This window comes from Lygodium microphyllum, chromosome 9 (genome assembly GCF_053477565.2).
Source record: "Lygodium microphyllum isolate KBCC chromosome 9, Lygodium_microphyllum_v1.1.10, whole genome shotgun sequence".
Lineage (NCBI taxonomy): Eukaryota > Viridiplantae > Streptophyta > Polypodiopsida > Schizaeales > Lygodiaceae > Lygodium > Lygodium microphyllum.
The window spans coordinates 35,166,058-35,185,653 of NC_141143.1; the positions used below are offsets into that span (position 1 = coordinate 35,166,058).

Sequence of the window (19,596 nt, forward strand, 5' to 3'; positions counted from 1 at the left end):
ACTACCACTAGAAGATGGCAACCGGGTCCTTTTTGCACTTGGACCTGATATGGATATATATACACTTCTTTTTAATAGGCCACTAGCACCTCCAATTTAGCTAACGCCACTAGGCCCACTAGCCTCTCTTTGCCCCACTTGTGCTTCATTAGCCCGATGTGGTGTTGGATGAGAGAATTCATCCCCTTCTAGCTCAATACCCATACGCTTTCCGCGCCAAAGATAGGGACTTACTGTTACTTCTGTCGGCACATTTGTGCAACGCCCGATGTCTTTGTTGAGAACACATGCCAAGTGGTCTTTCACGCATGTTCCACTACCCGATTTCTCCAATTCACAATAGTTGCAACGCCACTTCTTTGATCCGCCGGAGCCCTCATATCCCTTGATTGGAGTGACGTGCCTCCAATATGGGTCCGGCTCCATGATATGATTAGCCTTTAGAACCTAGGTAATGGATTAAAGGAGGAGAAGAAGAAGAAGAAGAAGAAGAAGGAAAGACAAAAGAAGAAGAAGAAGAAGAAGAAGAAGAAGAAGAAAGGAGAAAGGAGAAGGAGAAGGAGAAGGAGAAGAGGAAGAGGGAGAGGAAGAGAAAGAGGAAGAGGAGGCGGGAGCTGGAGGTCTGATGAGGAGGAGGTGAGAGCTGCTGGAGTGTGACGTGCGCGTAAGTTCGGAAGGAGAACGACTAGAATCGCGATCCAGCACTAGATAACCAACTCCAAAACGGGCCACAAGATCGCGAAACGGCGGTTTGCTGTTTGCGTTCTGGTCTAAAACGGCTGATCCGTTTGGGCGCTACCAAAACAGCGTTTCGGGATACTATGGAGCAAATACGCAACCTCTGGGATCAGTATGGGAGGATTCGCTCTAGCCCAAATGAGGCGATGGAGATTGCTACTGACTACTACTACAAACATCTTTTCCAGCAAGAGACAGTCTTAACCAGAGGACTGCACTGTAGACAGTAGATCTGGGACCACATCCCATCCCTCATCACAAACGAGATGGGACACCCCCTCCTAGATCCCTTCACTAAGAAGGAATTAGAGGCTTTGCATGCACAGGACGGGCACAAATGCCAAGGGGAGGACGGTCTTTCTAAGGCCTTCATCATTACCTACTGGGAGGTGGTGAAGGATAACCTACTGTTGGCCTTTCAGGAGATTTTCAACTAAGGACAGATACCAAGGAGTCTATCGATAGGTCTTGTCAATCTCGTCCCTAAAGGAGGAGACCGATTGGAGCTAGCCCAGTGGAGACCGATCACCCTGTTCTCAATGCCCTATAAGGCACTGGCCAAGATGATCGGTAGAGGACTCCACCCCGTGCTTCGAGACATCATTCATGACACACAGACAGGTTTTGTCACAGGATAGGAACATCCTAGAAAATGTCTTCACTTTCTTTGAGACGACTAAGTGGGCCCAGCACAATTGTCAGGGATTGGCTGTTCTTCTCCTCAACTTCGAGAAAGCCTATGACAGGGTTGACAGGGACTTCTTGGAGGGCACCTTGATGAGGTTTGGCTTCTCCTAGGCATGGAACCACGAGGTCTCTGCACTTTACAGATTGGCTACCAGTGGGTTCTCATAGGTGGCAGGAGGGGGGAGGAGTTTCAACTGGAGAAATCAGTCCGATAGAGCTATCCTCTAGCCCCATATCTGTTCCTACTCTTTGCAAAGGCGATGTCTTACTTGCTCAGGTCATGTGTGAGCGGGCTACGTGGCCTTTGACTTCTGGATTATAATCGTGTTGACTAGGATTACCTTCAATACCTTGTTATAGACATAACGGTCTAGAAGTATTTGCCGGCCACTGGTAATCATAAGTGAATTCCTTCTAGACTGACAAAAGATAAAGGCCTCAACTACTTTTAAATTTTCCATCCATTCAAGGCGTTTCAGATTAGTCTGCATGATGAAGAATCAATTGGCCTCAATGTAACAGTAGCGTTCATTCCAAAACCATCTTCACATGGTATCAAAGTCGGTGCTCTTGTAAAGAGTATCCTGCAGATATTGTGAAGGCTTGGTTTTGTGCCTCACCCTCCTCGGGTTCCCATGATGCCTTATCAAGCTCCTTCATCATTGGAGGCCCTAAGGAGGCATTATGGACTCCACAAGAAAGACTACCCCACCTCCACCTTCACCTTTTTTTTCTTCTCCTATTTCAAATTTTAGTCACATGATGGAGGAGGGATATAAAGAGTACTTGCCCATCATGTATACTTGAGTTTACACACCTAACAGTTTTGCTACTATTTTTAAGAGACTAATCATCTCTCCATTCATGGAGGACATATGACGTCTTCTCAAATCCCTCCCATCCCACCCTCTTCTGATCCACACCTTAATTTCTTGTTTTCTTCATTCCAAAACCTCACCTTAGACTCCACTTCTGCATCTAGCATACTATCCTCCATCTCCACTTGTGGCACTTTCTCTTTCCCCACACCATATTCTACCTACCCTCACTTCACTACCCCTTTTCACCATGGTACATTGTCAGGGGGAATGCCACCCTTTAACATTGTGCCTCCCGCATTTCTAGAAGTGAGCACTTCTTTTTGCCCTAGGATAGCTATGATAGGCATCTCTCTCACTACCCCCCTAGTCACTCACCTCCCCATTTATCGACATTCCAAACGCAAGGATTTCCATCCTCAACTTATGGTGTGCCAATACACACTCCATGGGTCACTTCCACACAGAGATTTCCATCCTCTACCCCACATGTCCCTGTCCCTCCTCCATGGGCTACTCATACGATCACTTTGCCCATGCCTAGTCAATCCATTCCCAATTTTGGATCTTTTGTGCACACTTCATACATGCACAAGTGTACTATACTTCCCCACCTTACTCATCCTATCCCCCCTATCCACATTATCCTTCTTATAGCACTACCACTTCTATTGCTACAGCCAAGAATGCCTTCATGGACAAGAATCGTTTCAACGGGTCAAACTTCACTTGGTCAAATTTCATACAACAAATACTTGAATCTCAGGGTCTTTGGGACCTTGTCATTGGTCTAGAGCAAACACCTTAATCATATTCATCAACGGAGATCCCACAATGCCACTGCCAGTCTTGAGCTAATGCAGGGGTTGCTTCCTGAGTACCACTCTCAGTTACAATATTTCCCCCTTCTATTTGAGCATTGGAGTCATCTCATTAACCACTATACAGTGCGAGATTGCACTCAACATATCAATTCTAACCTTGGCCGCGGACTTCACTAAGAACACGGAGGATGACTTGCTTGCTTGCCTTACACGCTTCGATGCCACCTTTTGATCACTTGCTAAAAGCTATGACCACTTGGACTTAGACCTTTTGGAAAAGCCTTTAGCAACGAAAGTGCGTACACTAGCTTGATTATGGGAAAAATCCGAATTTGTATTCGTTAAGGTTGCTGAAGCAGCTGAGGAGTTAATCACCACCAAGATTTCCCGCGATCAAGCACAAAAACGACGCCTCACTACATCATATGGCCAACGCACTACATACGCCACCGACCAAGAAATCGAAGACTTGAAACAGCTTGGTGACGACGACTTTTCCTTCTTGAGGAAATTGTATGCTCTCCGACTTCAATGGGAATTCGAGGGCTGTCAAATCATGACTAATGCTGAAAAGGGATGTGCTATCAAAACCTCGGAGTATGACCCTACTTATGTAGCTTCAATCTCCTATACGGTTTTGACAACAATTTGTAACAGACCCCTAGAAGAGCACCTCCTGGCCCATCCTTCTTTAGATCGTATTCTAACTGAGGAGGAACTACACATTGCTAGCCGAATCAATTCCACTGACTTAACCGATGTCCTTACCTACATCACTCACTCACGTAGTAGGCATTCGACCTATCGACATGGACCACTACACTAAAATGGAATATAATCCAAACTTCTATTCTTGGCTCATGTGGACGTGAAGCACCATGCACAAGCGTTGAATACCCTTAACCCTTTAACCTCTAATCCTAGGAATGATCCTTCTCATTTTCAAGGGGGAAGGGGGTAAGGTGAAATCAAAAGGTAAAATCAAATAGATAATATGAATAAAACGTGCAAGGAAAACTAAAAAGCCTCAATCAATGTCCAAAATAGATGAAAAATAAATTTGTCAATTGAGGAAAAATGACATAAAATCTTGGAATGAAGGGACTGCTTGAAGGATTAGTCTACTAATGTGCTTAAGCATCTCAAGTCAACAAGCATGGAGTCTTTTCTTCTGCAAGTAATTATTTTGAAAAGCACTAATGGTGAATATGGCTTCATGACAAGCAACCATCATGGCAGGCCAAGAAAAGACTAGCAGATTGTCTTTGTTGGAAGAAGAACAGGCAAAATACGGCCTCTCGGTGGAGACGAGGGCTTTCAACAAATTTAAATTTCGGCATATCTTCAACCTAGAGGATGTAGCCATCGAAGAACAGGCCGTGAGGTAGATTATTGAGCAGTGCAATCTGCAGAAATACATGGAAGAAGTGGGCCAAGGGGTTGATTACATCCATTGCGCAGAGTTCCTACGAACTTTTCACAAGAACCACGGCACTGTTACCGTGCGGGAGTGAGAAGAAACTCATCGGGTGCAGATTGAATTGACCCCATAGTTGGTAGAAAGAGCATTGGGCCTGGCAAACAAAGGGGAGAGAAAGCCGAAGAGAGATGTATAGGCAATGTTGGGGATGGACAAGGTGAAGGTTGATACCAACGATGGCATTAGCTTGGTATTCCGGATCCAGAAATCCAACTCCAAGCCAAGATAGTGCACGCATTGTTCTCTAGTAAGAGGCATAACACAATCATGAGCCGCATTAATGTCCCCTAGCTAGAGAGCATTACAACACGGTCACTGGATGAGGTGAACCTCAACGGCTTTGTGAGAAAAACCATCGAGAGCTCAGCAAAGGCTCTGGCAATAGGAGGACAGTCTGCCAGAGGAGACTCCCTTGCCACCAAGGCTAAAAGGAAAGCTTCATCTTCAAAGGCCTCAACCATTGGATTCGGTGGAGTCCTCACCACCATCATTAGAGAAACTTTGGGGCAAGGGCAGGGAGAGGGAGAAGGAGTGGATGAGACGCTGAGCAGGTCGCCACCTCACCAGGAACAAGAGGCACAGTGCAATGAAAGGACGATGAGTAAGGATGAAGAAGACAAGGAACAGGAAGAGCAGTCTAGTTGTGGGGAGGCTAAGAAGACAAAGAAGAAAATTACATAGAAAAAGCAAGAAGAGGAGAGAGGTAAAAAGAAAAAGTAGACTTACAAAAGGCTCGCAGGGATTCCAAGAAGGCCAAGGAGAAAAGAAAGAGAAAGGCGGACGAAGAGGAGGAGGAGTTGAAAAGAAGAAGGAGGAAGATATAGCCCTTGCAACGCGCAGATCCATTGAGCAACAGTCCAGCCAGGACGAGTTGGAGCCCATGAGCCTACTTAGAGATGAAGGGTCGGGCTCAAGTGCCCATGTGTCGGAGCTCATACCACCTGCAATTGGAAGTAGTGCAAACAGGGGCCGAAACAAACCCGAATAAAAATATATGATGTTGCCAAGTTCCTATGATGTTTTCCCATAGGATTTGCTAGCCTTCAAATTCTCAAATCAACTTGCTTTGGTACCAATTTTTGGATTTAGGATTGCACAAAATGGATGTACATAGCTTAGGGACGAACAAGCTTGAGAAAACACAACTCAAAGTCTATTAAGAGGTATCAATAAATAATCTTTACAATACTAAGTATGCCCTAAAAGTGAGTAGGCATATATACACTGCTAGGGAAAAAACCTCTTAGAGAGGGAAAAAAGTGTCCCAACAGTCCTAACTGCATTCACACACATCACTATCGAAATATGGTAACATATCCCAAGCACCACAATAGGATAAAGTTGTCAATCACCTTGAGTATGCTATTTATTTCTCCCTTTTTGTAAACATTCCTAAGCATCTTGTTGATAGGTGCAAGAAGTTTCCCAATTTGTTAAGGATATGCAAGACGGTTTTAGGTACATACTCAATCCAAATGGTATTCCTACTCATCATTGTCCCATTTATATTGAGTATGTACTAAATCCAAATGGTATCCCTACTAGTCATGGTGTCAATTCCCTTTTAAAAAATCTTGTTATATTTGTAAGGTTGGACGAAGAAACTGAAGCCATAGTGCACCTGCGAAGACACAACGAAGAGATCGTGGGACTTTATGAGGACTTGCAAGTGGAGATGGAGAAGATCACTAAAGCCACCGAGGAACTACAGGCGCTGAGGGAGAAAAGAGCACGTAGATACAAAAAAGAAGTGGAGAAATTGACACCATAGGCAGCCTCAGAACAAGAAGAGCAGCAGAGATTGAAAAGAGAAATGGAAGATCAAAAACAGAGGCTGACAGTGCTAGCTCAGAGGCAGGGGAAAAGCCTAGAGGAGATGACCAAAAGAGCAAACAAATGGGCAGCGCATAATGAAAGATGAGTCAAGGCCTTGGCGCGCCATCTAGCTCAAGCTGAAAAAGATAAGGTACTAGCTGAAAGCCGAGCAGAGTCCACCCAAGCGGGTTTCGAAACCCAGCAACATGCCTTCCTCAATACGCTACTCGATATCACCCAGACGGAGGAAAGGGAGGCCATTGAAGCCATAAAGAAGAAGCTGCAGATTGCACGTAGGGCCTTGAGAGTAGGCCTGCAGATGCCACTGCAACCTGTGGGAGTCAGCTTGACCCTGGAAGAGCAACAAAGATATCTACTGTTGACAGGCCTGACCCCACAAGAAATAGATGCAATATGGTTCGCGGAAGGGGAACAACAGGAAACCCAACAAGAAGATGAGGCTGGCCCAAGCTTCGAGGTTGGGCCCCATGAAGAAGAGCTAGGCCCATAGCCTGCTTCCCCACCACGGCCAGAAAACCAACAACAAGCGCACACATCCAAAGAAAGAAGAGCCGCACTTAAGGAAAAAAGAAAACAAATGGTGAAGGAAGCAAGGAGAAGATTGAATGCCAGACCGGTACAAGTGTCACCCGCGCCTATTCCACTGAGCGAGGATAGTTTCCCAGCAAGCTTCCACACTGATTTACTAATCTAGGAACAACAAGAAACTTCCAGAAACCCCTTCGATCTGAGCTTCCAATTTCCCGCCAATTTGCGTAGCGTTCTACTGATCACGGTGGTGGAAGAAGTAATCAACATTGGAAGTAGGCTCAGGGAAAAATGGCTAGCGGAGAGAGAGAAAAATCCCAGCCTCTAGGGCACAGAGGATGCGGAATTTTGGCAAAACAAGGTTTTTGAGGTCCTGAGATCAGTGGCGCGCTACGAGTGCCAGCCTATATGGAGAAGGCATCTCTGTGACATAAATATGGACACTTCGGTGGCTTCCTGCAACACCCTCCCATTCGAACGCAGCAACCCAACATTCATGCCATACCCCCGAAGAATGGGAGTGGATTTTGACCCCAATGTCCGCGGCTGGTGCGACTTCCCTCCTGTAATACTAAGCCTGAAGAGGCCCTTATCTTCACCCTAGAAAATCTGTATGACTCTATAGTTTGTTTTGTATATGAATTCTCCTCATGCCCCGACCCTGCATTTATTACTACTGGTAATTACCTTAGGCTAGTTAGAATACTACTTAGGCAGAATCCCACTCCACAAGAATGCAACCTTTTGTCTTGTACTTTGCTAAGTTAGCAAACAACCCATGAGCATTTAGCACTTCTCTGGGAACTTCTGTGCTAGTTGAAGAAGTTCGATGGGGATTAATGGTCACAAAGGTGTCATCTATAACACTTTCCATCATCAGAGGAGGAAAGAGTGTAAGAAACTTGATCCTGATATCTTTGTTGATCCATGTGATACCATGCTGGAAGAGAATCAGTATTTGTTTGATCAACAGATTTGCCCATGACTCTAGAATTGTAGCAGTTGTGTATGTGCCTGGTAAGCAAATTATTATGCTGTTCTTCTGGGGCTATGTACAACGGCATTTGATCTAGAACCCTGTTGGCTTCCTATTGTCTTTGAATCTTCTGGAAAACATATTCATCGACCTGGTAAAAAGCAACTCGATAATCTTTATCAGACCAATCAGGAAAGCACATTTCCAAATATTTAGCTAACTCGGGAGCTAGTTCTGCAGGTTGGAATGGAGTTTGAAATAGACTTGGGGTAGTAGAAGAACTCGTACCGACTTGTGAATCTTGCATAATACTAACCAGGGAAGGACAGTAAATATGTTGTAGATCAGAGTAGAGTCAAAATCATCATCTGAAGGTGTTTCTTCAATAGCTTACCCTTGTCAGTAGGCAGAGTAGAATGCACATTAAGAAATCCAGGAGACAGAGAAGGGAAATGTGTACTCCATCCTTTTTGAAGGCGTTTTGAAGAAAAGCTTAGCCAGTCTGAAATAACAGGAGTCTGTTCAGACATTATAGCAGCAGAAGCACTAGAAGAAGTAGTGACACGATTAGCCTTTGTCCGTGATTGGCATAGTTGGAGAATAGTATCACACACAGTTTGCAAAATGGTCCAATTTGTCGATTAACCCAGTCAGAGCTAAATGAGTCCAATTGTTGGCTTGGAGTTCAGCATTCCATGAAGTACCATCTTGGGGGCGAAGATAGGGAGCAGCTTTGTACTTACGAGTTTCATAATCAAATTCTTGTACCACATTAATCACTGAGGAATGGGCCTGTTCAATTAACTTTTTACAATGCTGACAACTACCTTGAACAATGTACTGACGAGTACAGGGTTGAGCCTGGAATTTTAGAATACTAGCCCATTGTGAAGGAGAAATCTTAGGCTGTGGGAAGCCAGAAATAATAGCCATGGAGGATTCTGGCTTTGCTTCTCTTTGTGGGAGATGAAAAGTTTTATCTTTGATATATCTGACCCAAATAACTTTGGGGGCTGACAATTCCTTCTTTTGCAAGGAAGATATGTCAAGATGCCATTCTTGGGGTAGTTCGATGTTAGCCCAGTTGACACATTCATGCAGAAATCGTTGAGTACTTTCATCAGACTTCATGATGATTTTTTGGCCATGATATTTGGCTGAATTAGTTCCTTGTAAGACTCTAGGAATTGCTCCTGACATAATCTAAAAACCATTCTATATTGGATAGCTAGGTGTGCAGAAGAGGCTTTCATATGCAATCCCATTGTTCTAATAAGAAGTATAAGCAAATCAGAGAGATAGGGATCAGCAACCGTCACGTCGCAAGCTCCCCCCTCGCTCCGTCAGATCGCGCCCCCCCCCCCCCCCCCCCCCGCTCTGTGTGGTCACCCCGCCCTCAATCCGCCTGATCGCGGCCACCCCCCAGACCAAGCGCACTATTAGCGCTCCACACGCTGAGCTCCCCCCCCCCCCCGCCCGCCGCAATGATTTGTAACGGCCGCCCATCTGCCATTCCCCACCGCCCCCCCACCTGGCAATTTCCCCCCGACCTGTCCGCCTGCCTGGCAGGTTTACCCCCCGCCTGGCCGTTTCCCCACGCCCCGTCAGTTCGCTGCCCCCCCCCCCCGCGCGTCAGACCATCCTCGCCATTGATCTGTCGACAGGCCTCCCTCACCAAGCTCCACTGAAAATCAGCAACAGTTCCCCCCCCCCCCCCCTCTTCGCGATCGATCCCCCCACCCTCCAGTTGTTCCCTCTATCTGCCGCAACTTTCCCCCCCACCAGGTAGCACCGTGACGTGATTGGTTGTTCTCGCAAAAGGGACGCGCAATGGAAACCTCTGGTTAGACGTTGGCGCACTCAACGAGTCCCCCCCAGTCAAACACCTTGCACATCGTCCTCTCTGAGGAGCAACTCTTAGCCATCTGAGCTAAGGAGCTGGAGCTAAAGGAGACAGCAATTTATGGTCAGGTAGTAGGACGTTCTCCAGCCAGGGCCCAGCTTCGGGACTGGCTTCACTCCACGCTGTGCATCGGCACAGCACAGATCATGAAGGCTGTCCTACTGGGCCAAGGGATTTTCATGGTCCAACTCAGTTCGACAGACGCAACTCGCGAGTTACTTGCCAGTTCACCATATGCGTCCATGAAGGGGATCATATACATGGTCCCCTAGTACAATGGCTTTACTGTAGAGGCATTTGCAATCCATAAGAGGTTTCTTCGGCACCCGGTCACCCTTCTTTTCCCCGGCCTCGCGATAGAGTATCGCCAGCTCGTGGAAGATTTTGGACATCTCTTCGGCACTGTCCTTCCCGCATCTTTCACGGATGTAGTAACAGCAGTAGGAGTCCCAAAGGTACGGGTGGCAGTGAAAGAGGTAAAGAATATCCCACAGTTCTTAGAGATTGAGACAGGCAGGCACTCCTTTAGGCAGCAGGTCATTGTGACAGGGCAACTAGGGCGGTGTATGCGCTCCCACGACTTTGGGCATCTGGCAGTAGTTTGTACCCGCTTCGGTGCCAAGGCAGCTCCACCGACAAGCCCGCAAGTGGACGCTGACGGCTTCACACATGTCCAAAGACGACAGAGAGGGAGACGGCAGGGGGGGGCACAGCCAGCTCCTCAAACCCAGCCTCGGCAGCAGGGAGCACATGGGCATGCGACGCCCCCTCTGCAGAGCACGCCACAGCCCACCCCACCCAGCAGAACCACAGCTCCCCACATCCACCACCTGCGCCACAAACTACCTCGCTTGAGATCCCACAGCCCCCACACCCCCCCCCCCCCCCACTGACCCTAGCCCACAGCCCCCCATTTTCAGGGCCACCAGCCCCCCCCCCCCCCACACCCGCCATACACCGCCATCCATCCTACCATCACTCGATCTTCCTCCCCCCCACCATCTCCCCTACCAAACACTCCCCTTGACCCGCATCCGGTTCAAGCGACCTCCCCCAGACCCACTCCCCTTCCTCCCACAGGTAGTGATGAGCCACACACGCCTGCATCCTCCTCGCACCAACAGTCTCCCCCCTCCCATACAGCTTCCAGCTCATCCGCTCCTGCCGCCCATCACACTTTCCCGAGAGAGGCACAATTGTGGCCATAGTTCTTCCGTAGTGGCCCATGGTTCTACTTGAGAGTTGCACAGCGCAGACAGTTCCCACTCCCGCTAGAGGTGGGGATCTTCATGGTTGGTAAGTCAAGGAGGGGCAAGGTCCATCTACTAGCACCACCATATGGACCAAACTATGCCTTTTTTCTTCAGTCCCCTCACTCAGGGGAGTGGACAACCACACAAGTAGAGGGGGAGTTAAAGAGTCAGGTGGCAGACCACATCTCCTAGTGGATGGGAGAAGAAGGACTAGCACTGTTTGCACAGCAATGGCTTGACTGCATGATGGACATTAACTGGTGGGTTGGCGCCTCCTTGGCAACGTGGTCCCTCACTTGAGCATCATCTTTCTAGCCCCTCCTCAGTGGAGATCTCCGAAGGATGTGATCGAGTGGCCCCTAGCACAGGCGGCCCGATTCTTCCAGTATACAGAGTCACGACTCTCAACATGGCTGATAGATGCATTGATAGTACCACTTGGAGTATCTATCACCCCTATGGTCAAGCCGAGGGCCACCATCAGGGACTGGAGCTCACCGTCCAGACCAGCGGCAAAGCATACTTGCATGCCTCATAGTTTCTCCTCCTCATCAACTACCTCCACACCGAACAGATGCATGTTCGGTCAGTCACAGGTTTCCCCATAAGCCTACACCTTACATCTTGGAATGTGAATAGTCTCCACTACAGTGGGGCACGTGGTTCCAGGAAGTTGATTGTTCGGCACGAGCTGCAGCCTGCCCTTGCCGGACGGATCAACATCTTACTTCTACAAGAGCACAAGCTCACCCCCACCTAGGCCCAACGGGTACGGAAGGTACTTCCGGGCAGCTCGCACACCTACTCAGAGCACACTATACGTGCCCACAGCAGGAGCAGAGGCGTATGGACCTCTATTGGCCCGAGTCTCACTGCCTGTGTATGAGACCACAGGACGATAGTGGCAGGGAGGGTTCTTTGGATCAGACTAGATATTGGGGACTCGTGCCTTGGAGTCCTCAATGTCTATGCCCCTATGGAGGTTAGGGCACACAGTAGGTTCTGGGTGGAGATCGCGGATGGACTCCCAGAGGTGGACTCCTGGATTGTTGGAGGAGACTTCAACAACCTGGAGGCTTTGGAGGACCAGCAGGGCAGAGGCAGAAACTACCAGAGCATGGCTAGGGAGGAGCAGGAGGCATGGGAGGTCTTTCTACTGGCAGTAGAAGCACGTGACGCCTGAAGAGACCCTGCTTTCCACAGGGGAGAGAGGTCGTTGGATTTCTCTTCGGGATATAGGCGGCTTGCAGGAGTCTTGCTGGAGCAGTTGGACAGGTTCTGTGGGAGAGTGGGGAGGCTCTCGTGGAGGCCAGATTGAGTAGTTGGGAGGTACCACGTTGTCCGATCATTGCCCGGTCCTCCTAACACTTGACCCCCCAACATCCGCATTAGACGCACGCTCCTATCGAATCCTTGACTCGATCTATAGGAGGGAGGAGGTGAGGAGCATTATCAACCTTCTCCCCAAAGGGGGAGACCGGTTGGGCTTTCCCAGTGGAGACCGATCACCGTGTTGTCAGTGGCCTATAAGGCACTAGCAAAGATGATTGGTAGGCAACTACGCCTTGTGCTTCCAAACATCATCCATGACACACAGACAGGCTTTCTCCAAGATAGGAGCATCCTAGACAATGTATTTACCTTCTTTGAGGCAACTGAGTGGGCTCAGCACAGTGGGCAAAGACTAGCCGTACTACTCTTGGATTTCGAGAAAGCTTATGACAGGGTGGACTAGGATTTCCTAGAGGGCACCATGGTGAGGTTAGGATTTCCTCAGGTTTGGATTCGCGGGGTCTCCGCCCTTTACAGATTGGCCACCAACAGGGTTCTCATAGGCGGAAGGCGAGGGGAGGAGTTTTGGCTGGAGACATCGGTTCAACAGGGCAACCCCTTGGCCCCATACCTGTTTCTACTCTTTGCAAAGGCAATGTCTCACTTCCTCATGTCACGTGTGAGCGCACTACATGGCCTCTGACTTCCAGTGAGAGAGGAGACTGAGTTGTTAGACTCAAGAGTATGCAAATGACACAGCACTCTACATAAAGGACGATAAGTTGATGCTGGAGAGAGTGACGCAGGCTCTTGACGTGTTCTGTTCAGCAACATGAGCGAAAATCAACCGGCGAAAGTCGGTTGGTTTCCTCACAGACCCGGACTCTAGCACAGAGTGGGGCGTCCACCTGGGATTTAGATGGGTGAGCAGAGGGCAAACTGTCCGGTATCTTGGGTTCCATGTGGGACTCGACATCACTCCTACCCAGCAATTTCTTCTTGTCCTTGATTCTATTCAGAGGAAACTGACCTACTGGAGCACGGCTCGCCTCTCACTAGCGAGCAGAGCCGTGGTGGTCAACCTAGTACTTCTAGTGACGGCCTGGTCCATCGCCTTGTGTTGGTACTTCTCCTCATCTTGCGTAGCGCAACTCCACCGCCTAGTGCGCAATTTCCTCTGGTCAGGGCCAAATGGTTCCAGGGACTCCAAGGCCAACGTGGCGTGGGCGACCACCATATGGCATCCGCCAGAGGGAGGGCTCGGGATCATAGACCCAGAATATCAGAGTATGGACCTCTTGGGCAAGCTAATTGTCCACGGCCTCACACTAGGCAAGCAGGCCTGGAAGGTCTTATTGCAAAAGGGCTTTCAAGACTATAGACCGAGGCTTGGCAGTGAGTGGAGGCCGTCCTTGAGATGGATTTTCACGTCAGCCCAGATCACCCCCCCCCCCCCCCCCAGATCACCTTTCCTACATAGCCTACTCCGCACGTGGCAGGGCCTCCGCAAGGCCCTAGCACAGAGCCTCCCTGGCTGCCACGAGGAGACACACCGTCAACCGGTGATTTGGAACCCCCACGTCAAAGATTGGGAAGAAGCACAGATCGGCGAGCGTACCCACATCCAGTGGATGGGCTGGTTGGGAGGCCGGCCCAGTTCGTACCATCAGGACATGGCAGGAGGTGTACAAGATGGCTAAAGAGGTGCTGCAAAGAGCATCATGCTGTCAGAGGGAGTGGAGTTGAGGAGAAGGGAGACAGACACAGCAATACCTCTGGAGTGACTTGCTCCCCCGATACGAGAGCTGCAACAATACCTCCGGAGTGTCTTGCTCCCTCGATACGAGAGCCGATAGAGCCTGGGGAGGTATGGGCAGCTCGGTTCTCACCAACAAGTATCCCCCTACAGGTGGCAAGAAGAGTGGGCGACGCCCCACACGGGACTTTCTTCGCAGTGCATGAGGGGGGACGTCTGGCCCTTGACAGAGGGTAACAGGACAAGGGGATAGCCACCCTCTTGTGGAGAAGGATTCGGGTGGTGGGCCTTCAAGGGAAGACATGGTGATTGGACCCCTATGTCTTCTGGGAAGAGCTCAGGGAGTGGCACCTTTGGATCTAGGAGAGCAGACCACTTGATGAGCTAGAACGGGATCAAGGAGAGTGGCTATGGCCGGCCACGGCGATTGCCAAAAAGCCACCCAGGTTCTTTGAGTACACTGCCAAGATTAGCAGATACGTACTGATATAGAAGGATATGGAGTGGGCGCCGTCACGTAGCAGGCACTGGGCGGAGCACAGCATCACGGAGCCTTTCCGACGGTCCTTCTAGCACTGCCTATGGAATAGCTAGAGGCCGAGGAGGGTGTCATATTTCTTATGGCTGGTGGCACATGGAGGCTTGGCGGTGGGAAGTTTGCTTGCCCAGATGCAGGAGGGAGGTTGTAAGCGTTGCACACAGTAGCCTCTGGAAACCCCAAAGCAATGCCTTTGGTCATGTGAGGAGGCGCAGCTCCTAAGGAGAGGAGCTTGCCGCATCCTTCGCCGTATGGCACCCAGCCTTGGATGTATCTCATGGGAAGCCTTCTACTGGCAGGCAGTTAGCCAAGGCCGTCACCTTCTGTATGAGGCCGGGATGCAAGACATGATTTTCATTATCAAGGCAGAGTTGTGCCCAGTGGTCAGTTTAAAGGCTCTATCCATCCGACAAGTACTGGAGCCCACAGCAGACCGCTCGAAGGTATGGAAAATCACAAGGAGCCTTACTGGATGGCATATTTGGAAGGCGCAGTCTCAAGAGGCCTTCGGCGGAGAGAGATTGTCAATACAGTCGACCTTAGCAGAGCTTCGGACCTCCATCATCCACTCCCTCCGTGGCTGATAGGATCAGGTGCAGGGTGAGTCCAGGGCGAGTCAGGAGCTCCGTGGTCATTTCATGTGCACTTGGGGCTGCCAAGACCTATTCTTCGTGATGCCGACAAGCAGCCCCAGTTGGCGATACACCCACCCCCCCATGGCTTTTTGCCCCCATCCCCCCCAAACCACCTTGAGAGGCTTGTATACATGATGTATTTGTGACCTTGCATCAGCTTCAGCTTGTCTGTTGAGCATGAATATTTCGTTGTAATCAGCTTTTTTGAGTAATATAATCAACCACATTTTACTTGCAAAAAAAAAAAGAGAGAGAGGCATCATCTACGGCAATTACATAATTAGGTCTAAGTTCAAAGAAAATTGGTCCATTGGAAAAAGGGGAAACTACAACTCTAACAATCGTATCCATCAGTTCTAAATGTCTTGTGTCTAGTACAACAGCCATACAAGATACATTAAGACCTTGACCGAAAAGAGGAATAATGCCAATTGCTATATAGCCTAGATGCAAATAAGGGTATTATTTTTGGGATTTTTGTTTTTGTATTTTGTGCAATACTAAGCCTAAGAGATTAACATGTTGATCCTCTGCTAATGTATCTCCAACAGTTAATATGCCCTGATCTTCTATATATATAGTAGAAGCTTTAAACTTGAAAAGTTGATTTTCACCATAAATTTGAGAGGCTCCAATTTCAAATAGAATCCATTTGGCACTGGGGTTAGCTTCATCCACGATGATGGTCAAGTTTCCCAAACATTTGTAGCACTCAACCAGAGACTTGAACACAAATCCAAACACACCTTGTACAGAGTTGTGTGAGGCTATAGGATTTACGAGACACACAGAGGATGTAATGCTCAATGGCTTTGATAGCAAACACCACGAGCCTAAATAGCCTTAACGAGCAAATACCTCAACATCACTAACAACCTTGGCATACACAATACAATGGTAAGTTTGTTGGGCTCTGATACCAACTTCAGACAGCGCCCGGAAGCAAGGGAAATAACTCAAAAACTTCAGAGAGCGCAATGAAAACCCAAAGATTCAGAGAACACAGTGGACTTGAGACCACAAGTTACAGAAAATGAACACTCTATTGCAGAAGTGTTGAGTACGAAAGCATAAGGAAGCTTGAGAGTTGAAAGAGCTTGACTACTTGGCTTGCCTCTGCCTAGCTTTGAGCGAGAGAGGATTCTTATATAGTGTTACAAAAGGTATGTACATCATTCAGTGGAGAATCTTTTTAGTGGAGGCCAGGTCATACAAGAGCGCATGTGTAAGTGCACATGGAATCTTTTAAAGGTGGGAAATACAATGATTACGGTGGTTGACATGACAAAATATCAGCCACAATATTCTTTTTGCCAAACATATGTTGAAAACTGACATCTAATGCATCAAAGAAAAGGGACCACCGGAGAAGTCTTTTATTCCTAAGGGTTGTACTTTTGTACTTTGACACTCTTGATAATTGCATTGGGAGTCATGCTATGCCTTCACTCTCTCACTCTCCACTGTCAACTGTGTACTCTCAACTAAGCTTCGATCATCCATATCTCACATTTGGTATCAGAGCTCAGGCTCTCCAGCTCGCCACCCTAGACTCATCAACTCCTATCCGCCATCAGCTCTCTCCCTGTCCAGCTCTGCACTGGTAGGTTCACCACCTGTTAGCTGCTACCAACAGCTTTGCCCCCTACGCCAGCTGTCACCACCTCTAGCTATTGATTGTAGGCTCGCTAACCCTGCCAGCAGCCAGCAGTGGTCATCGCCACTTGCAGCGCATCTAGGTCCGCCCCAGTCACCTCTAGCATGAGCAGTGCTAGCGCTCTCTGCCCTGCACCCTGCACAGCCTAAGCACCAGCTCCAACGTTGCCTGCAGTGCAGCCGCCTACGCCTTCTGCTCTAGCTTCGCCCTGGTTCGGTCCACGCCACCTACCGGCCCTTCTGCCAGCTCAGCATAAGAGCTAAAAGAGAGATTTTTTTTAATTCAAAATTTTGAATTTCAGCAAGGGGCTTCTTTTTGCTCGGGTAGTCTCATGTCTTGGACATTGGACACACTTGTTGCAATGATTTCTTGGAAAGTGAGCCAAAAATTTTGGGGCTTTTGGGTTTATTGCAGACATTGGCATTTTAGCAGTATCGTTTCTATACAAAACGGCCATACCATTTCGGCCTGCCTAGAACGACAGTCTCCAATTCCAACAAATGATCCCAAAAAAAAATTTAGCCTCTTTATTCAAATAACAATCCTTGGAGGAAAAGAGAAAATGGGAGGTTGTGCGCTCAATAAGAAGCCATTTGTCTTTGTCCTTGAAATTAGAAATTATTCCAACTTATGGAAAATTTCATTCTTAAGGGGAAAACAATGCATCACTAGATATCTAGGATGGGCATCCGTAGCAAACTTGGGTCACTTTATGGCAAGCTCTAAACATGTATTGAGGATATGATGGTTAAGGAGTCTTGTAAAAAGCACTCAAGGGCTTGATTGTCCCTTACCTCATAAAATCACCATACTTGGGACTCTAGACCCATATATTGAAGGCCTATTTCATCTACATCTACACATTAAGATAGTGTGTAACCAGCCTTCCTCCTTGGATAGGGTGGTAAATAACCTAATTAAGCACTATTTACAACAATTAACAAATTCACAAAACTGAAAAGTACACTTTACCATATAATCTTGGGCATTGGACACCCCATTGGCCCCAAAATTGGCACCCCTTTCGGTATTTATTTAACTTAATTGAAGAAGAAGTTGATGTACAATGGGATTCTCCCAATCCCTTCCAATATTCCAACTCCCCTTACTGTTCAAAATGACTAGCAAGTCTTTAATCTAATTCGCCCCTTGATTCAGGCAATCAATTGGCTTTCACCCACTTTGATGGAGATGAAAAATGCCCCAATTTTAATTATTTGCTGGTCCCTCCACTTGAATAGACTAAAAATAGCTTCAGCCCTGTTGAATCCAAGTCTTGGAGCTTCCAATTTCTGGCAAGCTTCCCTAGGTTGCTGCTAAACCCTAATTTCTACTACAGATTAGGGTTTACAACATAGAAATTTGAAATTTCTCAAACTTTGGTGATCTCTACAATCTTTGGAGCAAGGCTATAGAAAGGCTGGGAGATGAGAAAGAATGCTGAGGAGAGAGAAATTTCAGACTTTCTTTGTGAAGAACTGAAGAAAATCTATCATTTACTGCTGCTGCCCTATCTCAACAGCTCATAGATGCATAGAACTGAAGAAAATCAATCATGTAATGCGCTGCCCTGTCTAAACAGCCTGTAGATGCTGTCACCTGCTGTTGATTGGTCTTCTCCTACCCCTCACTGCCTCAGAAAGTCCTCCAATGGCTGCAAATCAGACCAGCAGCATCTCCTTCCTCTCTCTTGCAGGTTGAATACACTAAAAATGCCTCTCTCCAGCCTCTAAAGACGTTTTTCAATCTTGCATGGGCATTTTTAACAAGTGGCAGCCTTTGCAAATGGTCTTTCCAGCATTATCCATAATTAAATATTAATTTTCAATCTTTAAATACTAAAAATTAATATAATAATTATTTCGGTGCCCTTAAAAAAATCTAATTGGCCAATAATTAAATTGGCTAGGCAACTTCCATTCCCAAGTGTCTCTGCGTCATCTTTGACTATCAGATTGGCGTTAGGTACCATTAAATGCTACTTCTCTAATGTCACCAACACACACTTACGGCCAAATGAATAACCTAGGCCAACAATTGGCACCAGATACCACCAATTACCTATGCGGCATAACTTATAGCAACTTTTTCCTTTAACATCCTATGATTTTCTCGGGTCCCGAGCTCGTAAATTTACTCTAACTCGAGTTACACCTCACATGTGCAACATTTACCTAACCATGTGATTAAAAATTCATCCACATGTTCAGTGAGGTTTCAAAAATACATGTCCTCATGACAATGTGGGTTAGTGGTATGGGATGCTAGCCCTTGTGACAAAAGCATGTCATGTATGCTACTAATCCTTGGCTCAATCCTTGACTCATACATGGCCCATTTAGCTCTATGGTTGGGAGATGAGCACAATGTCCATACCCCTATGTTTTATATCCAAGTATGCCTTGTATTGTGTTTCATGTGCAAGTTGAATCTAGATGGGTGCTCAAGCTCTCTCTATTTGCCCTAATCTCAATCCACTCATGCATATTTCCAAACAACTTAGCCAAAGTGTGTCCAATCATACTAGTAATATAATTGTTTTCATCCAAAGGATCTCCGGCTTTATGGACAAAACAATAATGTTCATAGCCCAAGAGAAGGAAAACCCTTGATTATAGGAAAGAGAAATATTGCAGCCAATGTGTTTGTGATTATAAGTTCGGCATTATGGTGTGTCCAATGAAGACCCCTTGTG

At 47.5% G+C, this 19,596-nt stretch overlaps 1 protein-coding gene across 4 annotated transcripts in view; it reads right to left on the reverse strand.

The window, feature by feature from the left end:
• Positions 1 to 19,596, reverse strand: part of LOC148030941 (sphingoid long-chain bases kinase 1-like) — a 250,691-nt gene that overhangs the window by 81,907 nt on the left and 149,188 nt on the right. The gene's annotated exons all lie outside the window — the stretch shown is intronic.